The following is a 23427-nucleotide window of genomic DNA, read 5'->3' as shown; positions in this document are numbered from 1 at the left end:
TCTTGGGTGGGTGCAAGTCGAGGTGGCCCTGGAAGCTCATGCTGCCCCCTCCCCACTGCGGTGGCCCAGGGGAGGGGCGGGGGAGGCAGTGCAGACACCACAAACACCACAGCCCAGGTCCAGATCCTGCCCAGTCCAGCCTGCTGGAAGCCCCCACCCCAACAGGCTACTGGACCTCCCTGGGTTTCTGCTTCCTGGGCCAAAAACAAGGCTGGTATCAGAGTCCCGCAGGGTTGCCAAGGGTGAAGGACGAGATCTGGTCATGATTCTGAGCATGAGGTTTACCATCTGGAAGGGAGAGTCCAGCAGACTACTGGGGGTACAGTCCTTGGGGACTGAGTCTCAGAGAGGAAGCCCACCCCTCCCATGCTCCCGGCAGCCTCTGAAGGCCTCTGCCGGCCTGGCTGGGGTCCAGTGCAGGCCAAGTTCCCCAGATGACGGGAAAGGCCTGGGAGCCTGTGAGTGTTCGGACAGCTCCCGAGCTGCAGGCCCCGGGGTGGGCAGGGAAGTCCGAGGCTCTTCTTGGGCCAGGGAAGCAGTCATTGCAGAAACTCCAACAGTGAACCCAGGCTGAGCCGGGCGTGGACTGGTGGGATCCAGACACCCATCCTCTGGCAAGGACAGGGCACCCTTAAGAGCTTAAGACCCCCCTTCAGGGCCGGGGGGCTTCCTCAGCCCCTGGGGACAGAGCCCTGCGGCTGCAGGGAGATGTGCGGCTGTGTTATTACTGCTGTGGTTACATCGGGATGGTGTTTCCAAATTAGCACACGCTGGGGAAGGCGCGGGCATCCATCTGGGGATTAGTAGAGCGTGGGAGGCAGCGTCTCATGACCCCTCCCTGGCACCGCGCAGCTGCAGAGCCGGGATGCTTGGCTGGGGGAGGGGGAGGGAGGGGCAGGGAGGGAAGGGCAGGGAGGGGACCCGGGCCCAGCCCATGCCCTGCTGCGACCCTCCCTGGTCTTGGAGGCTCTCCTTGTCCCGGGAGGAGGGTCTGGGTGCTGGGTCTGGGCCTGGGGCTGCAGCAGGAGAGACTTGGGCTGGCTACCTGGAGGCGCTCTGGGCAGCGAGGCTGTGAGACACTGGGAAGCGTGCCTTGGGGGTGTCTGTGGAAAATTCCCCCCTCAGGCCAGGAGGGCTCACCCACCCCGAGCAGCCGGTGGCCTGAACTCACCCTAGGCTACTCAGCCTTCTCCCACCCTGCCGACCCTGACCCTGACCCAGCCCCTACCCTGGGTCTGTGGCTCCTGGACAACGGGGAGGATGGCAGCCATCTGTCAGGGTGCACCGAGGGTGAGAGGAACAAGGTGGGTGGCGGTCCCCACCTCCCTGGGGAGTGGGGACAGGAGGGGTAGACAGTGCCATGTTAGGAGTCGAGCTGTGTCAGCTGGGCATGGGGTGGGCTGCGCTTAGTGGGGGAGTCAAGCAGGGGTCTTAGGGGCACAGGTCCCTGGGGAGAGGGGTAGCCAGGTGGCCTGTGTGGTCAGGATAAGAGTCCACTGCCCGGGTGAGGCATGCTGGCTGGCTGCTGGCCAGTGTGGAGTGGTGGCCACACCTGCCTCCGAGGCATGAGGTCTGGAGGCTCTGGCTGGTGCCCAGGGCAGGGCATGCAGCCTCCCCACAACTGGGCACCATGGGTGCAGGCTGTAGCCCAGGGCAGAGTGGAGAGAGGCCCAGGAGGGAGGGAGGCCCAGAGGAGGAGGACGAGGGGCGGAGGACGGGTGGTTCCAGCCTCCCTGTCTCCACTGGCTCCCTGCACGGCCAGCCCCAGCTCAGGTCCTCTGCACCCCTCCCCACGGCCAGCCCCAGCCCACGTGGGCAGCCTGCTGGTGGCTTCATAGCTCCAATCCCTGAACCGTCCCCCCGGTGGGCAGGTCAGCTCGCCTAAGCACTGGGCAGGGAGTGGGAGGCCCAGGGCCATCAAGGCTGTCACTGGGTGGGGGGCACCTGGCCACCTCCAGAGCAGGCGCGATTCCAGCCCAGGATCAGTGCTCCCATCTGCGCAGTGGGGAGAACAGTGGCCCTTACGCTGCCCGGTGCTGGGCAGTCACAGTGGCCCCCAGGACTGCAAGGCTCTCCCCAGGGCAGGGTCACCTAGGCCACAGTGGGCATATTCAGTGTATACGGGTCCCTTGCCCAGCTGGGCACCTGGACCCTTGGTATGGATGCTACTTGATTCTTACACTGCCCCGGCCCCAAGTAACCTGATCCCAGCTGCCACTCAGCCACATGCCGGGAGGGGCTGGGGATATGAGAGAAGGGCAAGGAGTGTCCTCCCAGAGTGGTGGAGCAGGGTGGAAGGCTCTGGACAGAGGCCCGTGCAGACAGGACTTGGGCCTGGAAAGAGATGAGGCGCCCGTTTGGGAGGGGCTCCAACGGCACCACCCTGCAGGGGACCACAGCAACGGGAGGACTGGATTCAGGGCAGCCACTATGGATACCTGATGGACGAGAGCCACGCTGGGCCCAGAGTCTGGAGCATGCAGAGGGGCAGGAGGTGGGAGCGCCCCAGAGAGCTCCGTCTCTGCAGGGACGGAAGCCATGTCAAAGTCGGTCACAGTGGCACTAAGAAGTGGCTGATTGGGCTCAGCAAATGTGGACGCGGCCTTCCAGATAAATCAACTGCTGCTGCACCAGCGGCTGGCCAGTGAGAGCAGCCAGGGCTGAGGCAGCAGCAGGAGCGGCCGGCCCAACAGTGGGGGTGGGAGCCCCTTCTTGGGGGAGCCATGGCGGGCTGCACTTCCCAGTGTGGCCAGGGACCACCCCAAAGGGGGCACCAAGGTGCTCATTCTGTGAGCACCCCCACCCACCCAGTTTATGCCCCATTAGGACCCTGGGTCCCCTACTGACCAGTCTGCAGGCTACACGGGAGGGACAGGGCCTGACGCAGCAGAGGGACCCCATGGGCAGGGAATGGGGGAAGTGTGCTGGCCTCGCACAGGACAGAACAGGGGCCCCGCAGAGGACAGGATCTGCATCATGCGGGGGCAGGACAGAGGACACAGGGGGGAGGAGAGTGGGCCCACCTGGGGCTCCCACTGTCCCCGCAGCATGAGGCAGACCCCTTCTGGACATCAGGTCCCTTCCCAATGGAGCGGGCATGTGGCTTTCTACCCTGCAGCTCCTGCAGAGGGGGCGGGTGGCCTCTGGTGTCTGGGGTTGGAGCACAACTGTCCACACACCCACCCGCCTTGCTCCCAGAAGTGTACAAAGCACGGTGCCCATCACCCAGACCTTCCCTCCTGTCCCTGCCTCGCCCCTGATGGCTCTGAACAGCTCACTCTCCTGCTCGCCCTGGCCGGCTGGGTCTGGCCCTGCCCAGCCCTGTGGTCCCTCCCCAGGTGTCAACCCCAGGTCCCTGGCGAGGTGGGTGTTGGGCACAGGGGCAAGCAGAGGGCTGGACGCCATGGTCACTCCACTTTCCTGAGCCCATTTCTGATGGACGCGTGCACAGAGTTTGGCCAGGGGCAGCTGGCCTTCTGGAACATGTTGAAGGACCTTCAGGCCTAATTGAAGGAAATTCCAAGCTCTCTCCATTGGGTGGTGGCGTGGCTCCAGGACAAGCCCAGTTTGGGAGCTGGTGGGACGGCGGCGGGATGAGACCAGCCAAGCCCCAGGGCCCACTGGGGGCTTCAGAGGAACAGCTGTAGCTGAAGCCGACAGCCCCCGTGAGTCACATGTCTGAGAAAGGCAAAGGCCATGCCCCAGGGCACACAGCACTGGGAGCACCACACTGCCCAGTCCCCGCCCTGGTCTTTCTCAGTGTCCTTCCTGGTCACAGACGTCACACACAGGGGAAAACAAGCTCCCGCCATCCCACAGCCTGCACTCGGCACCTGTTCCCACCCCCGCACCCTGCCACGACCTATGCACTTCACCTGCTGGGACGACGTGGTGGCATTCTGCACCTGCAGAGGCAGCCCAGCCCTCTCCTGCGATGTCCCTGCCCAGCCTGACCCCAGGCTGCTGGCCTCCGGGCCCCAGGGTCAATTCCTGCCTCCGGTGACGGACCTGGCCCTGGCTCCTACAGCAGCCAGGGAGATGGCTTGGGCCTTCTCGTCCTAAAGCCTCAATCGTTGAAGAACAAGCACCCTCTTGCTCCTGGTCTGCAAGGCCCTGCTGGTCATGCCCTTGTCTTGTTCTCTGACACCATCCAGCTCGCCTGGCCTGGCCTGGCCACCAGCTGCTTTCAAGTCCTTAACACACCAAGCTCATTTGCCTCAGGGCCTTCATGCATGCCATTCCTTGAGCCTGCAATGCTGTTCCCCTCCGTCTTTCTGCCCAGGTCCGTCCAGTCCTTCTGCTTAAATCAGAGATGTCCTTCTCAGTCACCCTGCCTGGACTTGGGCTCATCCTTCTCTGCCATCTCAAGGTCCGGTTTCCACAGCACTGAGACCAACTCGTGTTTCCTTAGTTTACCAGTCTCTGTGCCCTGGGTGACAGCGCGCACCAGGGCAGGCAGTGGGCCTCTCTTGTCCTCCACTGCTTCAGGATGCCTGGCACGAAGTGGGTGCTCAACAAGCGAGTGGGTGGGCAATGGCCAGGCAGCGGGAGGCAGAGTGGACGGAGGAAGCCAAGTGCCTGCATCAAGGGTGCAGGATCTGACCCTGGAGGTGGGCCTCAGCTGCTGCAGGGCAGAGGCCCGGGCCTCTCCCAGAGTGAGCCCCGTGACCGGGCTGCCACATGCCGGGAGACGGGGATGGGGTCAGATGGCCACGCCGAGGGCCTGGGCACCTAACTGCTGGCACACGTCCCGTCCACCTATTCTTGCTTTGATGAGGCAGGGGAGGCCGTGGCAGGGGCCACCCTCGGGAGTGAGGGCTTCACACTGTGCGGTGGCCCAGTATCAGGCCCTCTGAGAAGCAAGAGCCCTTCAGTGGCACCCACATCGGGTGCACCTTGGCACAGACGTGCAGTGGGCAGTGCCTCCCCGTCTGCCCTTCCTGCCCCCTACAGGCCCCAGGGTCCTCCTCTTCCAGGACTCAGCCCTCAGTGGCCGTGGCCTGCCTCATGGTCTGAGGAGGCAGGCAGTGGCCTGTGCGACATCCCCAGGGCCAGACAGGCAGGTGGCAGCGGGCCGAGGTGACACGGCAGCCTCCCTGTCAGGGCACCTGAGCTCCGTCCTGGAGACCCCCAGCCAGTTGCAGCCGCTCTCAGGCATTATGGGAAAGCAGCCAGCCGGGCCTTGCCCCCGCCCACCCGGGCTCTCTGCCTTGGACCCACTGAATTCCCAGCCCACAAGGTCGGGTGTGGCTGCCGGGGAGCGGCTCAGAGGCCATCCCGCCCCGACCTCGATGGTGCCCCGAAGACTGCTCACGCCTCTCAATACCCGTCTCCTCCCGCTTCCTCAGGCAGCCCCAGCCCAGCAGCAGCTCGGGGCACTGCCCTCTGTCGGGCAGGAAGCCAGTGGGCAGGGACGGCCAGGGCAGCGGGCTGCACTCCCTCCGACCGAAGCCTGAGCGAAGCCAGCATGAAATATTCATGCAGTAAATGGTGCAGTTTTGTCTGCGTTCAGCCAGCTTCATGTATATTTCAGAGTATTATGAAATGATGATGTGTGCCACAGAGACGACGAGACAGCGGGCCGGGCCGGGAACCTCGGGTGAAGACGGAGGCAGTGGGGAGGGGGCCCTCTCCCTCAGACTCGGGCAGGACGGCGGGCTCTCAGGCAGAGTGGGCATGCTGAGCGGGGCGCGGCCAGCCCCTGGGGGGGCTGTGAGGGCTGGCAGGTGGTGAGGGGACCAGGCCAGACGCAGCCTGGCGCTCTTCCCCGGGGCAGAGGGTCCTGCTTTCCGCAGTGGAGGGGCAGAGCTGCGTCGCCTGCCCACCCGCCTGCCCACCCGCCTGCCCACCTGCTCCTCTCTAAGGGCCACAGGGCTCGGGTTTCAGGCCAAGGCCAGGTGCTGATTCAGCAGATGCCGGGACCTCTGGGGCATTTCCAGCCGTCCTGCGAGGAGGGCTGCAGGCGCAGGGCATCAGGGCCCGGGTTTGCAGGAGGGTCACTGTCCAACCAGGAGGAGTTCTCCTCTGGCCCCTGGGGCAGTTGGGGGCTGCAGTGAGACCTCCCAGGAGTCCCGCTGGCCCATCTGCGGGCCTCTGGGCCATCTCCCGGGGGGGCTCAGGTGCGGGAGAGGCCACCGGTGGGAGAATGTGTTCCTCAGCCTCTGACACCCAGGGGTCTATCTACTGGGCCAGGGCTCAGGTTTGGGGGCTCCACTATGGTCACCCAGTCCTCAATTCTTGGTCCACCAAGACCTCAACCCTGGCTTTTCTGGAGCAGCCTCTCTGGGTCCTACTGCAGAGGAAGCACCCCTGGCTGGGGACTCCCCCTCCCGAGCACAGTGTCCCCCAGGCCTGGCAGCCCCACCTGGTGCTGCTGGGAGCGGGGGAGCGCCGTCCTGTGCTGCGAGGGCTGGTGCCCGGGTGTCCACAGCACACTCCACCCTCTATAGCTGGGCAGGCCTAGGGTCCCCACGGTCAGCTCCACCTGGAGTAGGTCAACTAGGGTCCGTGGGGAAAATCCGCCCCCTGGCTTGCTGGGCTGAGGAAAGTTTTGCAGGATCCTGGACATGCTCAAGACACTGCCCGGCTGCGTCTGCCGCCACAGCTGGGCTAGAGGCTGTCCCCCTTAGGGCCCGGGGGTGCCGGCCCCTGAGCTAGGCAGCGGGGCATGTGGGCTTGCTGGAGCCATCACGGCTTCTGCCACCGGAGCTGGCCCTGCTACAGGAGACTGAGAGAAAACGGGGCATGTGGAGGGAGCAGGGACTCCGTGCCCTTGGCTGGCGGTGCAGCCTGTGCTGTGGTCACTGGGCGAGAATGAGTTTCATCCCTGGCAAACCACAGAGCCACACTGTCTGGTCTGCAGCCTCCCTGCCAAGGGTGGTGTCCTCCTCTCCCTCTGCCAGCGTGGGCCAGGGAGGGGGGCAGGGACCCAAGGGCAGGTGCCCCTTGGAGTGTCCCAGGTACCTGAGAGACCCTGCATGGCGCACGGACGCCTCCTCTGCTCCCCCACTCCTCCAGCCTGGGTCTCAGGCTCTCCTCTGCCCCTTGCCCCAGTCTGTCCTCGCTTTCCGTGTCCTCCCCAGGCTTGCGTGCCCCAGCACCATCAGCACCTGGGCACTGTCCAGTCTGCAGCTGGCCCCTGCAGCGTGCGCACTGACCGACTCCTGGCTGGCAGCCTTCTGGCTGGAGCTCTGCCACAGCCACCCATCCCCTCTGCCACAAGCCTGCCCCTTCTCCAGGCTCTGAGAGGCCACTGTGCCTGCCTATCCTCCACCCACCTCTCCCATGCACATAACTGTGACCTTCCTCCCTGAGGAAGCGCATCAGGGCCTCTGGGTGGGCACCGAGGGCTCTGGCCCCACCTGGGCCACTCTGAGAGCGAGAACTGGCCATGTCATCCCTGAGGGGTTTGGCGCAGTGGCTTGAGGACTGGGTGGGTGAGGGAGGCTGAGAGGGGCCAGCTGAGCTCCCAGCCCAGGAGAGGCTCTGTGGAAGACCACCACACAGGAGGCAGACACGGAGGAGGCCCAGGCCCACCGTCCACTCCCACGGCCCTGGAGGCGGAGGCAGCTGCCTTCTGCCCAGGGCGGCACACTGCAGCACGGCGACCAGGCGACCAACAGATGTGCTCTTGTGAAACTCCTACGCCTGGAGAGGCCGGTCCAGGCTCAGATGGGCTGGACAGCAGGAGTGCGGCCTCTGCCATGTGGTCGGCTGTGCCCCGAATGTGCAGCACCTCAGGATGCAGCTGTGCTTGGAGATGGGTCTTCACCGAGGCTACTGGGGCACACTGAGATCACTAGGGTGGCCTTGGTCCAGTCTGACCGGTGCTCTTATGAGAAGGGCGTTCAGGATACGGACACAGACGGACAACCACGTGATGACCCAGGGAAGAGATGCCCGTCTGCAAGCCAAGGAGGGAGGCCTAGGAGGAACCTGCCCGACCCACACCTGCTCCCAGCCTCCAGGACTGGGGGGGAATGAATTCCTGACGTTGGAGCCGCCCGCCCTGCCTGTGGCAGACCAGTCCATGGACCCGTGCCCTCCACACCCGTTTCCTCCCCTGTAAAATCAGATAACCATGCACCCACCTCACGGGCTGCAGTGGGGACGAGAGAGTGGAAAGACCCGAGGGCCCAGGCAGGCTGGTCCCGGGCTCTGCACACGGCTCCTCCCCGTCTGTGTACCGTCCGTGTACTCCCTCACTGCCAAGGCCAGCAGAGCTCCTCCCAGCTCACGGTCACTGCTTTCAGCCGCGCCCAAGTGTCCCTAACCAGAGCCCCAGCTCAAGCAGCCCAGAAGCGGGGGAGAAGAAGGCCCTGGGAAGCCTGTCCAGCCATGGCAGTGAGCAGGCGAAGCCCAGGGCCACAGCTTTCTGGCAGGAGGAATGAAGCAGATGAATACAACACTCCAGGACTGAACAGGAGTCCCGCTCGGGCAGGGCACCGTTTATGTGACCACTGTGGGTCCTGGCCTAGCTGTGCCACGTCACTGATGGCCATAGGGCCTCTCCAGGGCTCCTGCGATGGGCACCATGGCGTCTGAGGTAGACACTTTGTGGAAGTCTCCATACACCCACAGCAGTGGCCCTGGGTGGCCCACGGGACACTTGTGGAGAAGCACTTCCCCCTGGGACACCCAGGGAGAGTAGGCACACAGGAGCCAGTGGTGGCCCAGCGGAGCTGGCTTGGAGAGGGGACAGCGGAAGTCCCTGTCCAGCACCAGCCAGCGTTGCTGAAGGCAAGCCACGGATCCAGGGTCCCACCCTTGGCCCCACCCAGCAGGGAGCCCATGCCCCGCCGGCCGGCTCCCCTTTCTCAAGTGTTGGGCTGACGGCCGACACCAGGAGCAGGAAAAGTCGTCCAGCACCCAGCCTGTGTCCTCTGAGGGGCCCGTGACTGTCTCCGCAGGCTGCTGAGATGATGCCTGGGCTTCCTCACTCAGAACCCAGCTGGCCCAGGCACGTGTACAGATGGCAAGAGATCCTTCAGAGGCAGAGGAAAGGACCGTGTGGGGTGTACACTGCTTGAGCGCCTGCTGTGTGCTCTCACATGCTAACGGCGAGTCTGAAGGCCCCACACAGTCAGGCGCCGCAGCTGCCCGGCACAGGGAGCAGAGCGGGCTCTCTGTGGAGGTGGGGGTGGGGGCCGAAGACCTGACCTGCAGATGCCAAGGGTGTTGCTCAGGAAAGACCAGCAGGTAGAGGAGGTCGGGGCAAAGCTGCCCAAGGGTCCCTTGTTCCTCAGCCTGCGTGGACATGGTGGGTGTGACCAGGGAACCGCCAAGGAGTCCAGGAAATGAATAAGGGCAGGGACAGACAGCGCTGGGGTCTGCTGTCACCACAGGTCCTGCCTCAGCACAGGGGCCCATACCCTCGCGTGTCTGCCTCCATGGGTCAGAGGGCACCTTGTAAGCTCCCCCAGGTCCCCAGGCCCTGCCGCACGCAGTGCCACCCTTGAGACTCATGTGGGACAAAGCAACAGAGACACTTGCTGCCTGCACACACTTGGAGTTCACCTGGGCCCACAGAGACGCACGGAGATGGTGCAGAGCTCACACCATCACTCTCCACAGTGGGGCACACGCACACACACGCATGCACCCCCGGGCAATGCCACTCACACGCACCGCACACGCACATCACTCGCACACACCCACGGCCCCCCACTCCCATTCCCACCCACCACTGCTGTGCGGCCAGTGCAGACTGCACTCCCCCCCCCCCACAAAGCCGAGCAGGGAATGCACGTACATCCACACGCGTGTGTCCCCCTGTGTGCATCCCAGGAAGCCCCCACCCTCTCTGTAGAGACGACAAAATGGCCCTGGGGCACCTGGCTCGGCTCTCAGGGAGTCTGCTTGGACCAGGGGAGCACCCAGCAGGGATGGCCTGGGTTTGCCGCTCTCCCACGGGCCCTTTCCACCAACCGTCTGGGCCGCGTGGTGCTCGGTGCAGACGCCTGGTCCTCGTCCCCCAGGGAATCTACAGGTCTTCTGTGGTGATCTGAAGCTGTGGCAGGACAGAGAAACCAGCCCAGCTATGATGGGTCACCCTGACAGGGGATCCCTGGAGAGGTGGCTCAGGGGACCCTGAAGAGTGATCAGGAGTGAGCAGGGAGAGGTGGGACAGGGGCTGGCAGAAGTCAGTCACAGAGGCAGGACGCCTCAGTGTGCCCAGAGCCCAGGGAACAGGCCAGGTTGGAGGGGACAGAGGGGCCCCAAGAGGCCCATCCTTTGCTGCCACCAAGTCCCTCAGGAAGCCCTGAAGGAGGCCTGGAGGCGCCCCTGGGTCTGCCACACTCCCACGGCCACTGAAAACCTGAGGTGACCCTGCCTTGTGGACACAGGGTGCTCTCCTACAGCCCAGCAGTCCCCTGGGTCCCCGGGGCCCCCAAGCTGCCTGCCAGCTCCTACAGCTAGGTGCTGCATCTCTACTCTTCCCGTTGAGGCCCCCCCCCCCCAAGCCACAGCCACACTGGGGACTGGCACCTGCAACACCAAACCCTCAACTGCAGAGGAGGCTGCGGGAGCACAGCGGACCTTCAGCATAGAAATGGGAAGGAGCCTCAGAGCTGGACCTATCAGAAATAGCACACGGCCCCCTCCCTGGCTGCCCTGCTGAGAACAGGGAGCCGCAAGAGGGACGGGGCTGACGTTCAGGCTCCCTGAAACCTCTGGTCCCCCTGAGCCAGCTACACAGCCCCAGATGCACCTCGCAGAGCCAGACATAATGGGGCATTAGGACAAAATCGAATTTCCCCTTAATTACAATGGCCCACGGATACTGTTTAATTTGTACTCTGGAGTTAATGTGGGCTCCCCTCTCGCCGTCCCTGAGGCTGCCCGCAGCCACACATGCACATTGGTATCCACACGGCTCCGCATGCCCTGTAGGGCACTGACCTCCCTGTCCCCGAGTGTCCCGATGCCAGCCCCGCCTCCGGCCAAGCCCACCACGCGGAGGCCAGCGGTATGTCCGTCACATGGCACACGGCGCACACATGCGTGAACTGTCCTAATAGGCAGGAGGGAGCATAATTTTTCCTCTAATTACATATTCAGCACTTCTGAGAAAATGAGATTTTAGTAATTCAATTGGACTGAGAAGCGGGGCTATAATAAAATGAAATTTGTAACAATCGTGCAGTTAAATTAGTTAAATGGAGAGGAAGGAGCTGTGGAAAATTGACCCCGCGATCTCCTAAAGACTAATCAGACATTTGAACCCAGTTGTGCTAACAAAGCCCCCAGGTACGGCGGAGGGTGGGGTGGGAGGTCGAGTTGGCTGCAGGGTGGGGCCAGAGGGCCCAGGCCGCAGGTGAAGGAGGAGGAGGAGGGGACAGGCAGGTGGCTGGAGTGGAAAAAGCCAAGCGCAGGCTGCTCACATGGGGCTGTCCTCAAACGGCAATTTTTGTAGCATCCCCTGGTGCCACCTGGAGAGGGACAATGTCACCAAGGAGACCAGCATCGGAGCTTAAGCGCTCTTGGCTCTCCTGAGCACAGGCACAGAGGGGGGCATCTGGGGAAGAGAGGGTGACAGTGGGGACCAAAATTTCAGTCCCCCCTGCTCCTCCAACCCCAAAACACAGAGGCTCAGCTGGGGGACAGGGAGGCCACTTCTGTCCAGACCACTGGGCCATGTCCTTCTCAGGACAGCCACTCCAAGAGCACAGGAGTGGCCGGTCCAAGGTCCAGGTCCAGTGTGGACACTGAGCCTCTGCAGGACGAGGAATTCCAGAAAACAGGCTCCAGAGATACTCCGTGGCGGGGGAGGGAGGGGGCCCTGGCAGGGGAGGAGAGAGGCAGGGCCTCCTGGAAGCTTCCTCCTGACCGAGAGGCGGGTCCTCCATTGGCTTCCTTCCCAGGGACGTCCTGCTCAGAAGACCCGGCCCAATAAAGAGCCACTGGAGGCCGAGAGCTGCAGGGCAGGCTTTGAACAGGGAAGAGGCCGGCTGCCGCAGCCCACCTGGGCCTGGTCAAAGCTGCCTGAGTGGGGGAGGCCAGGCCCGTGGCCACCTGCTTCCTGCCTGACCCAGACAGGGTGGCACACATCCCAGGGCCCACATAGGGGCTGCCAGATGCAGGACAGGCCCTGGGTGCTGAGCTGTGCTTGCCTGGGTGCTGTGGGTGTCTCCGGGCCAGATGGCGTCCAGACTTGGCTGCTGGATCCCACCCTCCAAGGCCTCCTGGACCCTTGTGCTGAGCCGTGCAAACAGAAGGGGGCTGGCTCTGAGGAGGGCAAATCATGGCCCCTGCCCTGAGGCCTGAGCGCACGGCACATTCTAGAATGTCAGCAGAAGCCCTTCCTGCTCCCCTTGGCTGCCAGGGCCGGCTCCACCCCAGCAGCTCCGGTTGAGACAGCGGGGAAATCAATAAGGAAGTGGCAGGTGTTGGCGTCAGGAATCCTTCCCGTCAGGTTCTGGGAAGAGGGAGACGGGGGCTTGAGGTTTGGGATGGGGCTGGGGAAAGAACGGGCCAGGAAGACCCCAGGTGCCCTCTGGGAGCGGGTGGCTGCACCCTCAGCCTCCCTACAGGGCCAGGCTGCAGAAGCCAGTGGTCAGGGAACAGCCGCGGGCCAGGGGAGGCAGGAGCCCAGGGCAAACCAGGATTTCCTGTGTCCAGGCGCACCACGCTGACTCTGGGGTTTCTTCCTGTGAACCCCGAAGCACCCTAAGGCAGTTGCTGGAGAGTCCTGGACCTACAGAGGCAGCAGGGTCCGCAGCTCAGGTGGGGGACAATTGGGTGGGCGGCATCTCTCCCCGGCAGTCTTGGTGGGAGGTGCTGTAGGATCAGGTCCCTGAACACCTACACAGTGGCCAACACCGTTGACAAAAATGGCCTCACAGGCTCTCCGTGGGAGGCCAGGCCTGCAGGGGCCGGGGAGTGTGCAGGGGCAGGGGAGCAGGGGGCCTCCTCTAGACCCTCCCAGGAACAGGGAGCTGTGCCACCACTCATCAGCTAGTCCCTCTGAGAGCCTGCGTTGCTGGCGGGGAGGACCCCCTGCTCCAGGGGGTGGAGGGGGGCTCCCAAGGACCGCCGTACACCAGTCGTCCCCTCCTGCTGGCAGGGGAGGAATATGACCAGGCCTGGATTTGCAGACAGAGAAGCTGAGACCCAGGGAGTGAACTCGGGAGGCCCAGACCTGAGGGTGGCAGAGCGAATGGGGGCAGGCTCAGCCCTCCTGTCCCCGTGGCAGAATCACCCAAGGGACCCGACATCCACTCATCTTTCCACCCCTGGTGCCAGGAACAAAGTGAACCCTCAGAGCATCATCTCCTGAATGACGGACAGGCCACACCCCGCACCCCAGAGCCAGGAGGAGGGGCAGCGGCCAGGCGCCATAGGGGAGGGGAGGGCCGCGGGTCGCTGGCGCCCTCTGCCCTGGAGCCCCACCTCCGTCGCCTGGGCCGCCTTCCACCTCGCAGGCCGCCGCGAGCCATTCAAATATTTATCCTTGTTTCATTTTCCAAAAGGGGAATGAAGAGAAAGCAATACGAAGAGAGGAGCCAGGAGAGAAAATCCGAGTTTCTCATTTGAAAGTTAATTAGTCTAATTAGGTCTAATTAAGAGCCCCCCACACAATGCAGCTCACAAATGAATTGCCGGTCTCCTCATTTCCTTTCATTCTCGTTTTAGACTGAGCGGGAGGAAAGCCTGGGAAGGGAGCTGGGGTGCAGCAGGGTGGGCACTGGGAGCCCTGGGGGCAGCGGGCAGAGGGCCCACCGAGGCAGAGCAGGTGAGGTGCAGATTCCCGCCCCTCCGCGGCCCCCTTCCAGGCCTCCCTGGGAAGCACTCTGCATCCTTCTCCACCTGGTTCTGCTTCCTGTCTCCAGGACCCTGGAGGGAGGGTGGCTTTGCAGTGGGGTCCCTGCCTCCGCAGCCCAGGCACACAGACTGTCCAGACCCTGTTTGACAGCTCGAGGCCAGCGTCGGGCTGTGCCCTCTCCCCCAGTCAGTCCACAGTCTTCCAGAAGTCAGGTGGGGTCAGAAGGTCCTCGGGGGTCCAAGGCCACCTGGAGCCCTGGGCTGTCTGGTCACTCCCATGGGAGATGATGGCAACTGGGGGAAGAGTCTGTGGGTTCCCTCGACTCCGCCTGCTGCGTGTCCAGGGGGACAGAACTGGGGAGGGCAGAGGTGGACGAATGGATTCCTCCAGGCAGCGCAGTTGCCACCAGCTCACCAATGGCCCTGCCACGCTCCTGGCCAGACGTCGGGGTGAGGCCGCCGGCTGCCCTGCTTGTCTTGCTCAGGGTGGGACCTTCGCCTCCAGCTGTGGCAGCCCCAGGTGCCCCCAGGTGCTGCAGGCCCCAGGGTGGAGGGGTCTTTCCTGCAGTGAGGCTGGGGGCCTGTGACGAGGAGGTTGCTGAGGACCACTGTGCGCCAGGCTCCCTAACGGTTGTCCCCTCATGCTGGCAGGAGAGAAATGTGATCCAGACCTGGATTTGCAGACGGAGAAACTGAGGCCCAGCGAGGTGGAGGGAAGAGAACCCTGGTAGGTCAGATTGTTCCGCAGCTGGGCTCTGCTGGCCGCCCACCCCCTCTCACAGGCAGGCACAGGCCAACCGCGGCCCCGACAGGACCCAAAGCATGCAGCCCCAAGCAGACCCGGGGGACGGTCCTCCCTTCTGCATTGCTGGGGCTCCCCCCCCCCGCAGGGCCTCCCCTGGGGTTGCGTGCAGGCAGGCCCACAGCGGGGGCAGCGCTTAGGAAAGGAGGCCAGGGCAGGTGCCAGGGGAACCCGCCAGGGGCCTCCGCAGTCCCCAGCTCAGACTCGGGCAGGCGCACCCCAGCTGAGCAGCAGCAGGGATGGCTGGAGGGCCCGTTTCTGAACTGAGATCAAAAGAATTAAGTAGGCTTAGCTCTGAGCCACGGATGAGGGGTCCGAGAGCCACCCACAGGGAGCCTGCTGGTGCAGGGAGTGAGGGGGCGTCAGGAAGGCCCCCAGGGAGGGCAGAGCCTGGGGAAGGCTGAACACCCTGCACTGAGGTCGGGGGGAGGAGACCCAGAGCCCACAAGTGTGCCAGGGGCAGGTCAGGGCTCAGCCCTCACCGCCCACCACCCAAGCCAGGGTAGCCTGAGCCACTCAGAGCCCCCCCACCGTCCTGCCAGGGCTGCCCCAAGCCAGGGGTGTGCATGAGTATCACACTGGGCTCGGGGGGACAGTCGAGGCAAAGGGAGGTCACCAAGAGACACTTTGGGGAGGGGAAGCTTCCCACAGGTCGGTGGGGACAGTGGTCCAGCTAGCCAGGTGCTGCTGAAGGTCACCGAGCTGTCACCTCCCAGTGGGTGAATTAGATCCCCACAAAGCCCTTAACAAATAACAGGGGACAGGCCAGAGTCGGCCTCCTCTGCCAGCTGCCCAGGGCAGCTGCCCAGCGTGGGCTCCTAGCCGGGCCACCCCCACCCTGGATGTGCCACCAGGCAGCCTTCTTGGCCTTTCTCTGGTTTTCCTCTTCTGTAAAATGGGGAGATGATCGCACCCTGAACTTGTAGGAGGTCCTTACCAGAGAAGTCCAGGCGTGGGAAGCCCAGGTCTCCCTCCCCTCTCTCTGGGGTCCCTGTCAGGCTCTGCAGTCCTGCTCCTCAGGCAGGCACCCTCCAACCGGCCCCTTGACTCTGCTGATGATGTGTGGCCCCTCCCAGGAGACAGGGGCCCTTCATGACCAACTCAGCTGCAGCACCGACTCTGAGCCCCAATCGGTGGTGAAGTGCACGGGCACTTGATTCTGAGTCTTCCAGCCCCCAGCCTTGCCCCTCACCTCTACCTGCTTGCAGCGGGACCGGGGTCTGCCTGCTTTCCCAGAGGCAGGGTCCCCTGGCAGGCACCTCCACCCCCCACAGTCTCACCATCTCTTGCCTGGATTTCTTGGGCTAGCCGACCCCATCAGCTCTGGGGCCCCTCCAACCCTAGCCCCATCTGGGGTTCAGCCCACCCTGGAGCCAGAGGCCAGGCAGGGAGGTGTGAGGGGTCTTGGGACGTTGCCCTGCTGGACGGCTGCATCCTCCTGGATTGTCTGGGCCCCACCAAGGGTCAGTGCAGGGCCACACGAAGTCTCTAGTGCTTTCCCAGGAGAAAGGAGGAAGAGATGGGCCTTTTCCTGCCCAGATGAAGGTCCCTCCCTTCCCCTCAACCACAGGAGGGTTCGAATCCTGGCCAGATCCCAGCCATAGGGGAGTGAGGGGTGGGGTGCTGGGGCAGGTGGTCAGCTTGAGCTGGATACAGCAGAGCCAGCAGAGCCCAGGACACATGGGGCTCTGGATGCCCAGCCCTGCAGGGCACTGACCACGCTGCTGACACCTCCCTCCTGGGGAGGTGGGCTCTCTGGGGGCAGGAGCTGCACAGGTAGGGCCCCCATGGCACACCCTCAGGCCCAGGTCCTGCCCCAGCTCCCAGGACTGGCCCAGGCCCTCTGTGGCCTTCGGAGGGAGTCCAGAACAGACAGCCTGAGCTCGACTGGTGAACAGTAGCTTCCTTGCTTTTGCTTGAGTGTGGGTTGAAATTGTTAATTTGCCAAATGGAAATATTTAAGACGAACTACATATTTTGTGACCTTATTTTAGCAATTTCTTCTCTTGATTTAACAGATCTGGAGTGTAAGACAACAGGAGGGGCCAGCAACGTTAGGGCCTGACTCCACTCCAGCCCTGCTGCTCTCTATCTGCTCTGTCCTTGTCCTCCCAGCAAGGGACCACCTTGTCCCCACCCACCACAAGGACACTGAGGTGCAGGGTTGAATCACTGAGCAGGGGTGGGGTGGGCTGGCCTGCTCCTGAGACCGTGCTCTTTCCACCTGCCCACCCGGGGAGCGCATCGAGGTGGGAGGGCTGGGGACAGTCCCGTGCAGGGGCCCGACTACCCGACAACCCAACCGAGAGTTCTGGCTGCTCTTTGGGAGGCTCTGCCCTGCTCCAGCCCTGGGGACTGGGTCAGGGAGGTGGGCGGCAGATCCTGAGCCCCCAGCCACCTGCCTGGGAAGACAGCTCATTTGCTGGTTCGCCTGAGCCTGGTGGCCTCGCCTGGTCACAGCAATGATGGCACACACCTGGTGGGCAGGTATGGCAGCCTGAGACCCGACGTGGTACAGTCAGACTCTTGGACCAAGAAACCCACCAGCCCCTGGGTCGGCAAGCCCTCTGAACGCACAGGGCTGGTGTCCTGCTAGGGGAGCCACACATGGCGGTGCTCTGGGGACAGGACACAGGTCCAAAGTCAGAGCCCAAAGTGCGTGACTCCCTGTTTACAAACTGTTCAGAATAGGCAGAGGCAGGTCAGGGGGTGGCACGGTCTGGGTCTGCAGGGCTAGAGCTGAGGGGCTGGGGAAGGGAACCTGCAGGGCCAGGACAGGGCTGTCACACACCTCTGCACATACTAAGCCCAGGGGATTCTGGGGAGCCCAGGAGAGTCTGACGCTGAACTGTATCCCAAGAAACGCCACAGGTATACACTGTCAAGAGGAAAGGAAGAGAGGACGCCAGGCTTGCTGCTGCAGAGCACCCCTGTCCCTCCTGTCTTGAAGTGCCCCAGGGACTGCGTCGGAGGAGCCCGTCCTGATCTGTGTCACCTGTGGCCACACAGCTACTTTCTGAGGTACTCGAGGCTCAGACTCTCAGGCACGGGCGGTGGCTCCGGACATGCAGCCATGATACTCAGTGCCCCCCAGACAGGTGCCGTGCAGAGACCCACGCTCCCCAGGCTGCTGCAACATGGCCATCCGGCCTGCCCCAGCTCCCAGGACTGCCCAGGCCCTGCCCCAGCTCCCAGGACTGGCCCAGGCCCTCTGTGGCCTGTGGAGGGAGTGTCCTGCCGGGGAGCCAAAACGGACAGCAGGTCAAGACAGAAAGCACAGCATCCACTCGGGAGGCACCGGTGGACAGAGGACAGGGTCCCAACCACTGGGTAGCTGCTAACTTAGTATCCACCATGTACCAGGTGCCATCCTTGTCCCTGGGAAAACAGCCGGGAGCAAAACAGACAAAAAGTCCCTCCCTCCTGTAGAGAGGGGCCGGACAGACCAGTAAGTGAAGTGCTTCATACGCCCAGTATCCACAGGCCAGGAAGACAGGTGGAGCAGGGTAGGCAGGGCGGGGAGCGAGCCGGGCAGCTGCACTGCCAAATGGCTCAGGAAAGGCCTCCTGAGAAAGGGACCAGTGGTTGGAAGGTGTCAAGCGTCACGCCAGGTGGGTTTCTGGGGGGCAGGTCGGCAGGGGCACCCACCCCACCCAGGCTCACCCGCTGTCCTCATCATTCCCTGAGCATTTTCCCCATCTGGTCACGAGGACCCTGCCTTCCAGGTGAGGCAGGGTGAGCTGGCCGTCTCTCCCTGGGACCTCACCTGGTCCCTTTCCACCCAGGAGGCACTGATGCGGGGGCCACCTGCTACTGGCCTGGGCTCCTTCCTGGCAGGTGCTTGTGAGTGACCGGACCATGGGCTGGGCGAGTGTGGCCACTGCCTCCCTCGGAGCAGGGAGTTGAGAGCCCACTTCCCTGTCCAGCCACCTCACAAAGGAGCTTGGCAGCAAGTCTGCTTCAGGCCTGGCGGGAAGGGGACAAGGAAGGGCGGCAGGGTCCTCAAGGGCTGCCACAGGCTCGGGCAGAGGCTCATCGTGGGCAACGGCGAAGGCATGTGGTTCCCACAAGGGCAGAGCCAGGTGTTCACAGCTGGCCAGGGCACTGGCCAGGGAGGAGAGCAAAGGAAGGGGCAGGACCCTTGGGTCACCACCAGGGGTGTGGAGGGAAGGCTTTCTTCACCCAGGAGCCAGGCTGGGGGCACACAAGGGCCAAGTGGGCCAGGCCTGGGGCAGGGCCAAGCAGAGCATCAGCACCATGCTGCAGGCAGAAACCACCGATTCCACACTGACCCTCCCTCCTGGTCGGGGCACACTGTCCTGCTCTCTCCCCTCCGGCCCTCTTCATCCACACTGCCGGCCGGGTCGGCTGGCGGCCTCTCCTGAGCCTGTGTCCCGCTGTTCCCTGGACTGCGGCCCTCCTGCCCTCCTCTCCTCTGCTTCCACACTTACAGATCTGATCCAGTCACTCCCTGCACAAAGGCCTTTCTCAGCCTAAACCCTGAAAGAACAGAGTGGTCACCTGCTCCCCGAGCACTGGACTCCAGGTGCCCAGGACCCACCCTGCACCTCCATTCAGCCTTTCCAAGGAAACTGTTACTTTCATTTGGGACCGTCCTGGCCACAAAATCCTGTGGCAGGCCTTCATCACCTGGGCAGGGCCTGGCTACTCCCAGAGGCCCTTCCCAGACCCCCTGGGAGCTTCCCCTCCTCTTTTCTCTGTGACTGAGCTATTTGCTGCGGCAGGCACCAGCCCCATGTGGCCGCTGGAGCATTTGAAACGTGGCCGGACAGATTAGAGACGGGCTGTGAGTGACAAGCACAGGGTGGCTTTGGAAGATTTAGCATGGAAAGAGAACGCCAAATGTCTCAATCGTGTTTATATTGATTGGACGCTGCAGTGGCAATACTCAGCATCGGGTTAAATAAAATACATCATTAAAATGCATTTCATCTGTTCTCGTTGCTTTTGTAGATACACGATTAGGAAACGCCAGCGCCAGGCATGGCTCTGTCCTCTGGGCAGCGCTGGCCAGGCCAGGGGTTGGCAACCCTTTCCTATCAAGGGCCAGAGAGCAGATATTTTGGGTTTTGCCACCATATGGTCTCTGCGGCAGCTGCTCTGTCCTGCCGCTGCCCCCCGAAGACCAGAGCCGAGGTGTGAACGAACGCGCGCGGCCCTGTTCCAGGAGAAGGTGTACCAGGAGCTGCAGCTGGCCCTTGGACCCAGCTCTGTCACCGGTTTCCAGACTCCTGAGTAGTGCTAAGTAGTAAATTTAATTTTTAAAAAGGGGTGGGGCGAGAAACCAATTAGAACTGCCAGCCTTGTGTTTTAGGGAGTGCGCATATAAATCCACGAACAGGTATGGCCAGCACTGACCTGCGGGCACTCCAGCACAAAAGGTGACTGCTCCTCTGCCCGAGGGAAGGCTGATAATGTTATTCTTACCTCCCCAGGATGCCAGGGCCAAGGGGCAACCTTGTCACAGGCCACCACAGATTGGGGTAGGGAGCTGTCAGCAAGACCAGCCCCGTCTGGTCTGAGACCTGTGGCCAACGGGTGGATCTTAGAGGCCACCGAGAGATCTCAGAGGCCGCCCAGAGCAGTGTGGCTCACTGGGCACCCACAGCAGGTGACCCCCACACAGAAGGCTTGGCCCCTCAGGTCTGCAAGTCTCACTGGCTTTCTCTGCCAACGGACCAGACTTTGAGTCTGGCTCCAGAGCTACATTGCCCAACAGAAGGTTCTAGATCCACCCCGTGGATGAGCTCCACGTGAGTCCCACATGAAGAGTGGGCCCTGGACATGTGGCCAGCCCCAGTGGAAATGCTGCTGTCAATCAACACCAGGTTTCAAAGGCTGAGCACAGACCTGAGAAAGGAATCTCTCATCTGCAGGTTCTTGGTGGGGTCGGGGGCGTCTGGGGCGGGTGGGCTAATAAAACGCAGGACTGGAATTCACCTCACCCGCCTCCCACCTTTGAACGCAGGTGTTAGAAATTAAGTTTTCCCATTGGCCAGCACGACATTTCTATTGGCCAGCACTGCTCTCCCGGAGCCTCGGACAGGGCTAGCCTCTGTGGAACCCCCTTGGTGACGGGCAGCTTACCACCTCACAGGCAGCCGGTGCTAAAGGGGACCACCATTAAAACGTCCTTTGAGGTCATTATCTGAACCCCACTCCCACTCTCGGGGCCTGCCCTGCCCTGTGTGGCCAGGTAGAAGGGCCTGTCCTCTGACATGCCACTTCTGAAGATGGCCAACTGAGATCCCAGATCAATGCCCCATGCCTCTGGCTGACCTTCTTTGTCACCCTTCAACGTGCTGTGATGGGCGGTGACAATACCACTCACAATGGGACACAATTCTCACGCACAAGCTCTTCATTTCTGCCTCCTCAGGTGATGCTGAAGCACAGGCAGGCATGGGTGGCAGTGACCCCGTCCCCTTAGGTCACTTGGTGACAGAGAAGGAGGGCAGGAGAATGGCCAGGAGCAGAGCCAGGAGCAGAGCTCGGCTTCTCCTATCACCCTGGGCCTCCTGTGCAGTGCCGGTCAGCGCTGACCTTCCTACCCTGTGACACTCTGGGAGTGTCATCCTGGGACCAGCCGTACTGAGCACGGAGCTGTGCACACACCAAGTGTGGAAGCAGAGCCCCTGGAGGTTCCCGCAGATGGAGGGGACCCACTGCAGTGACAGCTCAGCCACATGGACCCTGACTCCTCGCTCCTGTGTTCCTCTCACTAGTGTCCTTCCCGTTCCCTGCCCTGTGCTCCAGTGCCTTCTGCAGGGCCACCCCACTCACCCACTGCAGGGCACTCAGGAAGACCAAGAGCGCCCGCGTTCGCGCCCGCGCCCACGGCCACGCCGCAGTACCTGCTCTGGACACGCTCACCCCCTCGCCCGGGGCATTTGTCTACATGAAATTGCATCCTGGGACAACAGACCCCCGCGTCCTCCTGCAGGGCTCAGTCCAGGAGCCCCAGCAAGGCACCCTGACCACACCTGCTCCTCTGCCGCCTGATCCAGGCCTCAGCCTCCCCCGAAGGCTCCGCTCCCCCTCCTGCCCTTAGGCCTCCCAGCCACACCTGGCAAATCTGTTTGCCTGATGGTGACTTTCTGTGTCTCCCTCCAGGGCAGTGTGAGAGGAGGGACGACACCTACCCCGGGCTCCTCAGAGCTGGCCTTGTTGAAGGGACATGCCACCTAACCCTGAGCACCTGCCACCAGTTGGAGTCTTTCCTCTTCAGACGAGGAGACAAAGGCTCCAAGGGACCAGGATTGTGCTCTAGGCCACTGAGCTGGTCCTGGAGAGCTGGGGACAGCCGCTGCCTCCACCCACCAGCACCCAAGGGCTCCACACTCATGACATGCAAGGACACTGCAGAGTGTGGCCATCCCCAGGCTGCTGGGATGAGGCTCTCTAAGGACCCGTGGTGACCGACTCGTGGGGAGGCTGGGCCCAGGGAGTCCTCTCCACGGTGCTCCTGCTGCAGCAGCGTGATGAGGCTGCCTCTTCCTGTCTCGTGAGGTCCAGGGACCTGCAGACTTGCTCCTGGGACCACCGGCTCCTGCCTGACTGCTCTGGCCCCTGCTACTCCTGGGCCAAGCTTCCTATGGCTGGACGCTGACAGTCGGGTCACCACAACTCAGAGGCTGGTCATCTCTGAGCCGCCACCTGTGGGTGGTGTCCCACAGCATTGAGGCTGGAGGGGAGGGTGTCCCTGGTGGGTAGTGCTCTCTGGAAAGGAGATGTCAAATCCAGCCTCCGAGGGCTGGACACAGAAGCCCCTGTGTCCAGGGGAAAGGGGACTGGTTGGCTGAGTTCTCCTCTCCCTGCCCGGGTGGGCTTCCAATGCCCTTGCAGCCCTGGGGGCACAAAGACATACTTGTTGCCCTTGGGGCCAGTTTCTATAGACAAATTGCATCCATGAACCCAGAAAAGTCAGGATAGGGCTTCTTTTTACCCCAGTTCTAGACCCGGGGTCTCCTGAAGCGCCTGGCTGAACTGCAGCTCCATGAGTGACTCATGGAACACTCTGCCCCCTCTAGTGACGGTGACCACTGCCACCTCTTCCCCTTCTCTTCTGACTGTCCCTGAGCTGTTCAGAGACCGCAGGGTGGTGGGGTACAAAGACCCTCCCTGTGCCAGGAGCTCCTGGGCTGGGAGACTGCCTGGCTCCCTCTTGATGGCTGCGGGGCTCTGCTCTGTGGTGGCCAGTGGGACACACGGTCTCCAGGTGGACTGGGCCTGGCTTCACCAGAGCCACCCAGGATCCAGGGTTCATCTGAGCAGTGCAGGCTCCTGTCCAAGACCCAGCCCCACCTGGGTCCCCTTCCAGGACTGGACTCCCTCCCCTGGAGGGTGTGTGTGCAGTTGCCAAGCACCCCGTCCCAGCCACACCAGCAACAGGGAAGTGAGAGTCGGTGCCACAGGCCTCTGTCATGGGCCCAGGACACACACGCAGCCACGCAGCCCCAGCAGCCATGGTGGGGAGTGGAAAAGTCAGCCAGGCACGGAGGGGCTGGCCAGAGCCCAGGGCACCAGGCAGGGCTGGAATCTTCCAAGAGGAGCAGGGATTGAAGGAAGAAGCAGAGAGTGAATGAATGTGGAAGGGAGGAGAGAAATGAGGTGTGGGGGGGACGGAAGAGGAGGGAGGGGCTCAGAAGCCAGGGGACACCAGGGAGGATGGCAGGCGTGGGGACTGGTCAGGTCTTGGAGAGGAGGCAGGGACAGACATCTCCTCTACTGGGTGCCCCAGCCCTGGCCAGTGGGACAAGGCTGCAGTCCGCCAGCCCCCTCAGAACACACGGGCCCCCAGGCCCACACCACCAAAGCCTCAGACTCCTGGACACCCTGCC

The 23427-nt window shown here is 62.9% G+C and overlaps 1 protein-coding gene and 1 long non-coding RNA gene across 10 annotated transcripts in view; one reads left to right on the top strand and one right to left on the bottom strand.

Moving 5' to 3' along the window:
• Positions 1–23427, bottom strand: part of Rbfox3 (RNA binding fox-1 homolog 3) — a 377727-nt gene that overhangs the window by 45231 nt on the left and 309069 nt on the right. The gene's annotated exons all lie outside the window — the stretch shown is intronic.
• On the top strand, positions 11752–19513 carry LOC107157726. Of its 5 annotated transcripts, none has more exons than XR_007345268.1 (7): positions 11752–12350; positions 12622–12726; positions 13067–14214; positions 14416–14491; positions 16585–16722; positions 17054–17587; positions 19020–19513. It is a non-coding gene; the product is annotated as an uncharacterized LOC107157726 (long non-coding RNA). The 5 variants fall into 5 exon arrangements; XR_007345265.1 differs by lacking the exon at positions 19020–19513 and adding an exon at positions 17661–17737 and having other exon boundaries at positions 11753–12350; XR_007345267.1 differs by lacking the exon at positions 19020–19513 and having other exon boundaries at positions 13098–14214; positions 17054–17731.

This window comes from Marmota marmota, unplaced genomic scaffold (genome assembly GCF_001458135.2).
Source record: "Marmota marmota marmota unplaced genomic scaffold, marMar, whole genome shotgun sequence".
Taxonomy (NCBI): Eukaryota; Metazoa; Chordata; class Mammalia; order Rodentia; family Sciuridae; genus Marmota; species Marmota marmota.
This window is presented reverse-complemented; position numbering and strand designations above follow the sequence as displayed.